The sequence below is a fragment of the Monodelphis domestica genome, chromosome 1 (assembly GCF_027887165.1).
Source record: "Monodelphis domestica isolate mMonDom1 chromosome 1, mMonDom1.pri, whole genome shotgun sequence".
In the NCBI taxonomy this organism is placed as follows: Eukaryota; Metazoa; Chordata; class Mammalia; order Didelphimorphia; family Didelphidae; genus Monodelphis; species Monodelphis domestica.
Genome location: NC_077227.1, coordinates 561854558 through 561867133, shown reverse-complemented (window position 1 = coordinate 561867133; position 12576 = coordinate 561854558). Strand labels below are relative to the sequence as shown.

Genomic DNA, 12576 nt, shown 5'->3' with positions numbered 1-12576 from the left:
CTAACTGGTTCATTGGACATAAAATATTTAGTGAATCCATGTCACAGGAGGCAGCTAAGTTCATAGAGGGATTCTGCATCTTGTTTCCAGCACAGATAATCAGTTAAACTTTATTTGAAGTGAATTTTTTTGGCATTATAGTTAGCTTTGGTTATGAGGAATTATAATTTCATGATCTTAGTGATGTTGAATAGGGAAACATTATACAGGGTCACTTAGTGGTCTACTTAAACAAAAAGCTCTGATGTACCAATTCTTCAAAAAGGAACCAACTGCTTTTACCAACAGGTAAATGGGATCAGTGTTAATTTAATGTAAAGTTCTAGAGAAGAGCCCAATAACATTGAAATCATCAAATCCTAAATAAATAAAAGAGCAAATGACCAACCCTACATTACACTAAATAGTATTCCAGTCCTACTGGTATCCACAATTGGGTCTTGTGTGTATATTTTATCTTCTGCAATAGATTGAAATCCCTTTGCAACTTCGTAGGCAATATTTCAGAATTTCTGACAAACAAAAACAAAAACAGAAAGTCTGCATCTTTTTTATTTTACCCTGTGGTCCTAAGATGACCAAAGAGAAGATAGCATCAACCTTCTCCTCAAAGGCCTTTCAGAATGGTAGGAACTGGCAGAGATTGTTTTTCTCATACAATATCTTCAGGGGCTAAAAGTTGCCTTCATACTATGAGATCTGGAAAATTAGTGGTAAAATTATAATTGATAATAAATGAAGAATGCAAATACCTACCAATCATGTGTACCTATAAGGCTATGGTTTTTTGACTATTAGTCCTTCAAGTATCTTATCATTTACATCTCTATCTTATAGAATTCTTAGAGATGCATTGGCAGTTTGTTATCCTATTTTAGTGAATTTAATTTTAATTGATTTGGTTTGTCTTATAGAATGTGTTTTAAAACTCTTCCTCACTTCCCCACTCCCATTTAGTGGAAGCCAACTGTAAAGGGTTAAATTATGGTTGAGATTGAAAAAAATCTAAATTTAAGTGGTCGCCAAGGGAAATCCCAAATAATAAAATACCTAAGTCAGCTGCCAAATTTTATGGTGATTTAATTGATAGTGGAGAAGATTAAGAAGAAGGAAGAAGAATGAGTCTGTTTTTTCTCTCCCTCTCCCCCCGCCTGATTAGTATTGGGTGGGGAGATCAGGACATAAGGGAGTAAGGGTTTGGAGTATGAAGGAGGAAGGAATCAGCCTGACTTCCAAAGGGGCTCAGCTAAGATGCCTGAACCTGAAATCAGCTCCAGGGCAAAACTCACCACCCAACACTCCAAGATGTCGGATTGCTTAACAAGCTGCCAGCCAGAGTCCTTTCTACAGGGAAAGAGAAAGAGGCGGGAAGTGACGTGCCTTATATGGATGTTTTTACATCACTTTTCTGCATCTCATCTGTATCAATAAGGACTTAGCTTGACTTAGGACAGCCCAGAGGTCTGTCCTTTTTTTGCACATGTCTGTTGAAGGCCATCTCCTCAGATAATTAAATCTTGAGTTTGATGCAGACCTTAAATATCTTGTTGAACTGAGTAGGGCGGAGATGTAGAGTTTCCAAGACCTGATTCTGTTATTCCAAATATCTCAATTGTTACTGATCAGGAAATAGCTAAATCACATCTTCTAAAGAATGGTCTGATTAGGGTGGAATAGTTTTGAAATTCACACAACCAAAAGAAAGGCATTTGCATATAAAATAACAGTCTAAATTCTAGTGTATCAAGCAAGTCTAACCAAGGCAATCCACTTCTGTGATATATATGAAGGATGACAAAATTGTATCCCTTTGGAAGAAATGACTACCCATTTTTACTAAATAGGGGAAATTTTTAAAGTAAATTACTTGATGTAGCTCAAATTTTTAAGGAAAAATGAATACATCTTAACAGTGTCTATATACTGTGGCATTCCTACTATAGGTAGTACTTTACTCATATACTATGATTTACTGGATAAGGTAGGACTAAGGTGGAATACTCTATGGTCCTCATTAGTGCTTTCAGACTTTCCACCTATTACTATCATTCAGCAAACTCTCTTCCTTTGACTTTCATAATGCCCAAAAGTATATCACCCAATTCACACCTTGTGAGCTATCTCTCAACTCACAGGCCATTCTCCTTTTTTCCTCATTGAGTTCAGAATCTGGCTATGGTTTTTCTCTCCTGCCCAAATCTTTCCTTCATACTAGAGGACTTCAACATACTTGTAGATTTTTTTTCTCCAATGTTTCTCTGACATATTTCTCCACTCAGTCTCACTTTTACATAGAGATAGTCATATCCTTTTTCTTGCCATTACTCCTAATTATTCTTTTTCAAAGTTCATTGATGGTAAAAATAATTTAAATGATCATATTTTCATTATTCCATTTTTCCCTATGCCTCACAACCCCTAACCCTATTCTTCATCCTCACTGTGAACTCTTTTCAATTATTAAGCCTCCTACTATGTGGTAGCCTCTGTATTCTTTCTTAGTCTTTTACTGCTGTACTAAAATTCATATTATCCAATTTCAAATTCAATGTGGAATTATTCAATTCCACATTTCCAATTCATAGTCTAATCTTTTCATTTCCACCTTTTTAAATGTCCTATATACATTCCCTTCTCTGTGTTCACAGAAACTTCCCTAGTTAAGGCCTTCATCAGTTCTCATTTTGATTATATGAATAGTCTTTTCATCAATATATCTACCTTAAATCTCTCCTCACTCCAGTCCATTCTCCACTCAGTTGCCAAAATGCTTTTCCTGATCATAGATGCCTATTGTTTTTCTCCTCTTCTGCTCACTCAATAGATTCCTCTGAGTAGCATTTCTTTTAGGATTAAAAGTCATTTGTTCTACATTTAAAAATCTTCATAACAAAATTCCTTCTTACCTTTTCAATTTTTTTTTTAAACTTTATTCCTTTTCATGAAGTCTCTTATTCCACATGCTTCCCTATTTGGTGGTTCTCTGCACAAGAAACTCCTTCTCCCCTTTCCCTGACTATCTCCCATGTCTGGAATGCTCTCCCTCAACAGTTCTGTCACTCAGTTTCCCTAGCTTCCTTATATGAACTCTGTAAATGCCTTATGTTTATCTAAGTATTCATCTTTAATTCTTGTCTTCCCATTAAAATGTTAGATTCTTGAGGGCAGAAAGAGAGTTCAACCTTTCTTTATATGCCAAGCATTTAGCACAATGTTTGACCCACAGTATAAATTTTAAGAATTTGACTGATTGCATGATTAGTGTGAGTCAGGGAAAAACTAGATTCAGATACTCTTTTTGCTACTCACCACATTTATGACTTTAAGTCACTTTTTTTTTTGCATTTGGGTTTCCTTATCTCTAAAATAGATATAATAACAACTGAAGCATTTGTCACCCAGGGTTATTGAAAGCAGAAAATGAGATACCTTCTAAAAACTTTTGTCAACTGCTAAATTTTATTATTCACATACAAACACACTCTTCCTTTTCTTTCACCAAAAATGTCTTTTTTTCATGTCTCCCTTCATCTCTTGACCTTACAGCTGATAGGCTAGCAAAGATATAGCATTCAGCTTCCCCACAATTATGCAAGAAGTCAATTTATTCTGCAACATTTAGCTGCAGATTTGTGGTATTTTCTATTACATGTATGAGTTTTTTCGATCTTTATGAGTTCAGCATCATTGTTTATGCTAGCTTGAATCAGAATGCCTCTTTTATGTGCTTACTAATCTTTACAAGAAATCTAAAAGGGTATTTGACATTAGTGTCAATTTATATGTTTAAATTTGCATATTCTACTTTACATATCTAGATTTTAAAAAATCACTTTCAAGATGTTTATTGATAACCATGAAAACTTAATTGTTAGGGTATGCTGCCACCAGGTGGCAGCAGGCACCTTGATCAAATAATCTTTAAGACTGGTTTTCAGATTTTAAGTCTGTTTTTCAGATTTATTTTTCCTTTTAAAAAAATAACATTCATGTTTTTACAAGGAAGGAAAATAGCATAATTACAAAGCTATAACTTTTCAATGATAACAGTTTTAACATAATTGGTTGCCTTTGTAAATTCTAGATGTTATTTTATATATTTAAAACGTATTAAAAGATACATTTAAAAATATCCACATAAATACAATCAGTATTTTTGTTGTGTACGGAACTTTAGGTTTTTCAAATAGAGAATAAGAAACCTTCCAGGCATATTCTACTACTGTTGTTCTGTGAAAATATGATCTTGGGCAAAAATAGCTTTTGGGAGGTAAAAGTTTCATTGAAACGATGCTTACATGCATGCAATAAGTAATGTCACTATGAGAATTAGAATGACAAATATACAAAGGATATTGATGCTGAAGCTCAAATTGTCAAGGACGTTCAGTCAGAGAGAGAAGAAAAGAGAGCCTAGGATAGTTCTTCAGGTTCCCTCAGTTTTAGGGAACATGTGATGAAGGCAGCAAGAGAGAAAGAGCTGACACCAACATGAAGGAAAAGAAGAGAGTAGTGTCATGCGTGTACACCCCCCCACACACACACACACATACACTCCAAAAACCTTAAAGTAGGTATCATTGTTATCATCATTTGACAGAGAAGGCAACTGAGGTTAAGAAAGATTAAGTGACTTTCTCGGGGTCATATATAGAGCATTTGAGTTAAGATTTGAATCAAACCTTCATGATTCAAAGTCTAGCACTATAGTAAAAGTTTTAGGAATTAGCACTCTTCTGATAATGGGTCCCTAGGTTTTTCTGGATGGCCAAAGAGATCCATCAAACACACACACACACACACACCCTTAAGATCTCCTTTTTTTTAGTTATTTTATTATTGTGTCGATAAAATGTCCTTTGCATGAATTGATTTGTGTTAGGATTAGATTATATCATATTGTTTCCAAGGAGAGCTAGATGGTATAGAATGGATAGAGTGGCAGACCTGAAGAAGACTGTTCTTCCCAAGTTCAAATATGTCCTGAAGCACCTATTAGCTGTACAACCCTGGGCAAACCAATTAACCCTGCTTGCCTCAGTTTCCCGTCTATAAAAATGAGCTAGAGAAGCATATGACCAACCAATCCAGTATCCTTGCCTAAAAAAAAAAAATTGTCACAAAAATTCAGACATGATTGAAATGACTGAAAAACATCAAATATTCCTTCCAAACTCTCTGACAAAGTATGAAATGAGCTTGTACTCCTAGAGGTGTGTTTCATAATGGTTTTATATCTGTAAGTTATGCCCTAGGGATGGGGAAGGAAAGGGAAAGAAGACTGGACATTTGAGACCTTTTTTAAAATTCCTTTTTTCCTGTTTTTTTTTAGATTTTTTTTTCTACTTAGAGAACACAAAATGGCTTCTCTTCCATTTAAATGTGTTTTTTTTTTGTAATGTAAGATTCTAATCTTGATGTCTTTTCAATATGTTATTGGTTCAACATGAAATCTTCTGGAAATACTGGGGGCTGGTTTTCAGTTGATTTAAACATAAGGGCAGTATATACATAAGGAAAGATAACTAGTAGTTAGACCACTGAACTTGGAGTTTGGAAGACCAGAATTCAAATTTTGCTCTTTACTTAACTACCTATGTAATCACAGGGAAGTCACTTCACCCCTCTAAGATCCCGTTTCCTCATCTATGAGAAGGTGATGATAGCTGCACCCACTTGACTGCTCTGGACTTTAAATAAGAATGTAAGTCAACCACTTAACAAACCTTATGTAAATATCATTTTGAATTACAGAAAACTAGAACCTCATGACTTCTTGTGATAGGACAGAAATAATGTTGAGGAACCTAGACTTTTATGGACTGTTCTAAGATTTCTATTTTCCCTCCCTCCTCAGTTGTATTAGAAATCAGCAAAATGCAAAAATATGAATTTCATAACCTTTCTCTTGCTTGCTTATCCTGTTCTAGTTAGCAATGGCATTATTTTAAAATAGTCATCAAGATGAACTAGCAGAATATTATGTAACATGGTTATATGGATGCTTCCATTTACTAACTATCCCTAAGGTTATTTTTAAATAATGGGAATTTTTTTAATGAAATGAAATTATAACCTCTGAAATGAAGGTTTTTGTTGCCAAGGTTTGACTAAAACATAGTAGGTGTTTAAAAATGATTCTGGGTTGATTGATTACTAATGTAATTAACAAAAGAAGAGCTTAATTTTTTCTTTGAATTTGAATGTAAAGCTTTCCATTTATTTTGCATTTTATTCCCCCCTTCTTTCATGTCAATTTCAGTTTCCTGGCAAAAAGTCTGAAATGATCTACCAGGCTTTGGCAGCTTAAACAACATTTCTGCCATCCACCTTCCAGAAACCAACAAATTAAAGCATTAAGACTGGGTGGAACATATGCATATAAAAACTCGGTTACTGAATGTTTCTCTGATATTGTTTGTGCAGCTGTCTCAAATACCACACAGTGTTCTCAAGTTTTGGAGAGAGTCATTCTTTCATTTGTCTCTCTGTGAAGGCAACTAAAAAGGTAGAACATCTTAGCACAGAATTTCATGCTAAGGTCTATCACTGCTAGTAATTGGGGAAATGTTTTACTGGGGCAAAACAAGGAAAACTATTGAGTTGTTCTGGCAAGGCTCTCACTTTAACTAGCCTACATGTATATTGTGTGTACCTGTTTTCTTTACTGTATCCCTTCTGGGAAAAAAAAAAGCATCTCATAGCACCTTCCCTTATTATTTACTCCCTATATAATTTTAGGCAAGTCATTGCTTTTCAATATATTTCTATTTTCCCAACTATTAACTGAGAAAGTTATACTGTTCACGCTTGGATTTTTTTTTAATGTCTATGTGGTCAAGGAAGCTGCCTTAGGTTCTCATACATAGTAGAGTGACTCATTCCTTAGTGCATTTCCCAGACCCTAATCATAGAAGCAGTTAGTGGTGATTTTCAGCAGAGGTGTATGATGAGCTAAATTTGCTTACTCAGTTGTCTGTGAGAAGAGACCCCGAGAGTGATCTTTCCAATATTAGATTGGGAACAGATGGTATCAACTAGAACACTGAGGTTTCCTGCAGACGAACATGGCAAATGGATATATTCACATGACCAATGGGTCAAAAAATATACTATTCATGGAAAATGTGAACCCTAATCTCCTGTGTGGAGAAAGGGAAATATTTAATGCAGTAGGCATCATGATTCTAGAATTTAAATGTACAGTCGGAGCAGGAGGGTGTACTGAGTAACACCTTATACGTAATTCCAAATTTGAGAGTCCCCCAAGCTTGAAAGATTGGCCTCGGACTTTTAAATAGAAAGATGTCAATTTCAATATGCAGTATGTCTCTTGAAGAAAAATATAATATTCCACATAGATTTTACACAGCAGCATGGACAACTTAACAAAATTGATTTTCAATGCATATCTTTTGAGAAGGGGAATACTTGATTAGTAGATCCCAAAATATGTGAAATTTCTGATGAAAGTCTGAATCAAAGCAGTATGTGAGCATAAGAAAGACTGTGTATCAATCTGTAGGAGAGAATGGTTTTACTAGAACATCAGAATTATGCCCCACTTGTAACCACAAGTGGAGCTCCCTTTCAGCAGTTGCAGATAAACTATTTGATTATGTGCTTCTGTCTTTATACTTCAGTGAAACTTTTCACAATGTTTGTAAAAACAAAAACAAACAAACAAACAAAACAATGGACCTAGAGGAGAGGACTTAAGTTCCAGTATTGACTTTATTCTCTCTTACTAACTATGTAATTGTAGGGGGGAAAAAATTGTAAGACAACCTTAGGCAACCTCACTTAATCTAAATCTCTTTTTCCTTATCTCTAAAATGTCTGGGTTGGATTGTGTGGTTTCTAAGGTTTAATTTCACCTCTTAGTATATGCTTGGCTCTCTGGAATGTAAAAAATAGACTCGAATACAGGACTACAATACCCATGAGCCTTTGCTCCACTTCCCCAAAATGCCTTGTAATCTCACCTGGGCTGAGATCGAGAAGGTATTTAAGCTGATTCAAAGGCTCTCTCTCGGACTCTTGGACTTCCGTTTTGGGGCAGGCCTGGTTTTTTTCATAATGTAGGTGAGGTTGTGTCTAGGCCACTCTATGGCCTGGACACGTGTCTCTTATCCTGTATTTTCTTTAATCCTTAATCTTCAATAAACCTCTAAAAATATAATATTCCTTGCAGAGAGAAACTAATTTCTACCTGCCTCAGATGCCTCAGTCTCCCCACATATTCCTAAATTTTAATCTTTACAGGAAATAGAGGCTAACCTGAAACCTTCCTAGAAGTAAAATAAAATGAATAGAGATGTATTAAATGCTTTGAAATTTCTATCTAGCTCTTAAATCCCATGATTCTATAAACTTAAAAGAATGTAACTTCTTTAATATAAAATCTTAAGTTAAGCAGTTAAGAAATATAAGAAATTACAATTATCTGGAGAAAAAATCATAAATAATTCATATCATAGACAATCAATCAATTGATTAAAAAAACTTATTAAATATCTACTATATGTAGAATCTTGTACACAGAAACAATTCATTATGATCAGCTGTGAAACATATGAAGGATCCAGTACAACTCTAAGAGACTCATGACAAAAAAGAATAACCATAACAACAGAATTCATATTAAAACATACCATTCTTTATTTTCTCCATGAATTTCTTCTAGTGTAAGCAATATGTGTCTTCTTTACAAACCATGATAAACATTGAAATATGTATTATATAATAATATGTATATAACCTAGACCATATTTCCTGCCTTCTTGGGAAAGAAGGAAGAATGTAGAACTATAAAAAAATGAATATAAGAAAATCAGATGTACATAAAAAATTTGTATGAACTGATTCTGGAAGAGAAAGAATACCTCAGATGGCTATCCAAAAGACCACAATAATATAATGAAAACATCCATAATATTAGTTGAATGTAGTTGAAATGTATTGGCCCAACATGATTTCAAAGAGCAAATGATGAAATGCATTTCCTTGTCCTCATGGGAGAGAGGGAGAAAAAACATGCATTGAAAAATATCAGGAAATGAATATTTTTTAAATATGTTGACATATGACCTGGAAAATTATTATAATAAAAATAACTATTTTATGCCAGCCTTAGTTATATTATAAGCCCTGGAGAGACAAGGACAAAAGTTAAATGGCCTATGCCATCAAAAAGCTAACATTCTAACAAGGAACACACATATAATTATACACAGGCTATACACAAAGAAAATACATGATAGTTGTGGGAGTGAGTATGAAATTAAGCATTTCCCTTTAAATTCTAGAAGTCATTAAAGAGTATACTTCCAGTCACCTTGAATGCTTGATGCAGTTATAATTTGACCAATTGCATCAAAATTAAAAGATTGCAAAAATTTAGCAAATCCACTCCTCTAGTAGTATAAATACCATCCCAACTTCCAATCCTACAAAATTATATTTTATTTAATTACTTGTAGTAATTTCACAAGATGAATTATAAAGCAGATTTAAGGGCACGCTTCCTGCCATCTGCCTCAAACAAAATCTTTACCCTTAATCCTGAGTGCCAAAATTGCTGGCTATATCTCTGTCTGAGCCATTTTGGCATCCACACAAAAAGAGACATTTAAGAAATATAAACTGATAGCTTACTTAGATGACACTGAGAGAAATCCTGATTTTGAGAATGGTATTGTCATGTTCAATGTCACGTAATACCTTTCTTGGGCTCAAAATCAGTTATTGATTTAGTAGATGTTTTTAGATGGCAGGTTCTTAAGACAAGTCAAAAGAATGACACCCCAAGACAAGACAGAGCTTTATTTCTATGTAGGTATTTTTGACATGTGTCTAAAATGGCACCAGGAGGCTTACCTTTGAAACAGCTTTGAATGAGTCGGATGTGAACTTTTTTGTTTTCATTTTGGTGAAATTCAAGAGAAGGCACTTTGATAAACCCAAAACATTGATGATGAGATTGCTTTCAAAGCCATTGATCCCATTCAGTAAAGTGTCTCTTTTAGTGACCCAAGTAGAATATAGAAGGCAGCTAAGTGGCTCAGTGGATAGAGAACTAACCTTTGTAAGGGGAGAAAAATGAGTTAATTATAAAAAAAAAAGGTTGGACTGGATTATTTAAGAGTGTGGTCATCAGGAATTTAATTTATTCCAAAGAGATTTATTTACAAAATGTATAAAGAGTGAAGTAAGAAAATCAGAGAGAGGATAGGATAAGGTATCTTGCCTAAGCATTAAGTAATTTACTCCCAGCCCCTGGTTCAACCCCGGGCAGGGAGAGTTAGTCCTTAGGCCTTGGCAAAGCCAAGGACCTGGGGAAATCTCTTCAGAAAAATCCATCAGTTAAGAGTCCATTTTTCACTCACCATGTGTCTGTTCAAAGGAAGAGATTTTAGAACAGCCTCACCAGGAAACAGGGTCTCAGGTCCAGCCTCCACTCCAAAAAATGAAGAATTGTCTCCATTCTCTACTCCAGAGAATGAAGAACTCTCTCTCTCTCACAGGAAGTGACAGCTCCTTTTAAAGACACTTCTTTTGGATTACTTTCTGTGACTTCCCCTAATTTTACATCTACCAATCACAGGTGAAACTTTGCTTTTGGACTGCCCAGGGGCAGTTAGTTTAATTCTGATTTGTCACCCACTATTGCACACATGGGTAACAGATATCCCACTTAATGATTAAGTAGGATGTTTACACTTTTGGTGATTAGATCTTAAAATGGTCAGATCTCCATACTCAACTTTTAAGTAGAGTGTTTACACTTTTGGTGATTAAATCTAAAAACAGGCAGGGGTTACAATTTTAATCTTCATAATCAGGGGAGAGTTCATTTTAATCTTCGCACCTTGGAGTCAGGAAAACATGAGTTCAAAGATGGCCTCCTATATTTACTACTAATATATAATCCTAGGAAAGTCACTTAATTATTTACCTTAATATACTGGAGAAGGAAATAATGAACCATTCCAATTTTCTTGCCAAGAAAACTCTGTCAACACTATGGGCATCCACAAAGTCACAAGAGTTGAGCACTAAATGGAATATATGACATGCTTCCATATCACTAGGTAGAATTCATTGTATTCTTTGCCTAAGGACAGAGCTACATGGAAGTAATATATAAGAATGTTTTTGCTATGTAACTGTCACATGTGATATCACTGTACCTGATTTCATGCTATTGCAGAAACAGTTTGAATGTGTTTAATTATGTTTCTATGAGATTTCATTAGTAAAATCTAAACTATGTTAACCATCCATTTATGTAGAGAAAATTTAAAATAGCAGACTCTTATGCACTCTTTGTAATATATGAATCATTCCTTTAAGAGTTTTTCAGGGGATGTAGTGGAATTGTCGTTTGATTCATATAATGCAAGAATGTTGAATTATTATAGATTAAACATGCTATAATCTAATTTATTTACTGTTTTTAATTTAAAATTATTTCATATTTTCTATTTCATATTGAACGTTCATATATAATACATGTATACTTCACTTGAATATGTTTATATACCCACATATATAGTCATATATGTGTGTGTGTCCATACACATGCTTTACTTTTATATATACATATGTGTGTATAGGTATATAGTTAATAGACATACTCCAATTCTCATTTAACATAAGTGGACCATATTGCAAGCCTCCAACACCCCTTTTGGGCTCCCTATGGCCTGGATCCCTTCTCAGCTCTTAATGGCTCAGTGCTTCAAGCTGAGGACTTCTAATGCAGCTGCCCCTACTGCCAATTGGGCAGGTAGCCTAAGCTGGAACCCCAGCTGACTGAGGTCCTACTAGCCCCCTGGAAGAGGATGAGATTTATGTAGCACACATACATTAGCTATCTACAAATATAGTAAAAATTATATACATTTTATATATAAATATTTAATATTTATATTATATATTATATATTTATATTTATAGGCATTTATACATTTTATATATTCATATATATTTATATTTACATATATACTGTACTCACACACAAATATGTATATCTATAGCTATATATGTATATATAAAAACTCATGAACATAAACACATACACTTACAAATGCGTTTTTCTGTGCATATGCATTTGTGCCTATCTATATATGTATCATAATGTGATAATATCTATGCCAGTTATAACAGGAATTTCAAAATATCTGATACTTTTACACTCAAGAAAACCATTTGTTTAATATTAAAAATATATTACAGACAATGGCATATTAAATCAAATACATAAAAGGTAAAATATATTACAAACGCCATATTGAACCTAATCACATTCTCTTACCAATGTACTCAATAGCTATGAAGATTGCACTCACATTTATGGGAAAGGATAGGAGTAAGCACTGACATTGGGCCTACTAGGTGCCAGGCACTGTACCAAGTGCTTTGTACAAATATTATCTCATTTGATCTTTATGACAACCTATTGAGGGAGGGATATTATTCTCCCAATTTTATAGCCACAAAGTTCCTTCCCCAGCTTCAAAATCTCCTCTCCTTTTTTCTTCTTAGGTCAGGGGTGGCAGCAGAGAACAGACA

The 12576-nt window shown here is 34.3% G+C and overlaps 1 protein-coding gene across 2 annotated transcripts in view; it reads left to right on the top strand.

Moving 5' to 3' along the window:
- Nucleotides 1–12576, top strand: part of CSMD1 (CUB and Sushi multiple domains 1) — a 2624761-nt gene that overhangs the window by 1283611 nt on the left and 1328574 nt on the right. The gene's annotated exons all lie outside the window — the stretch shown is intronic.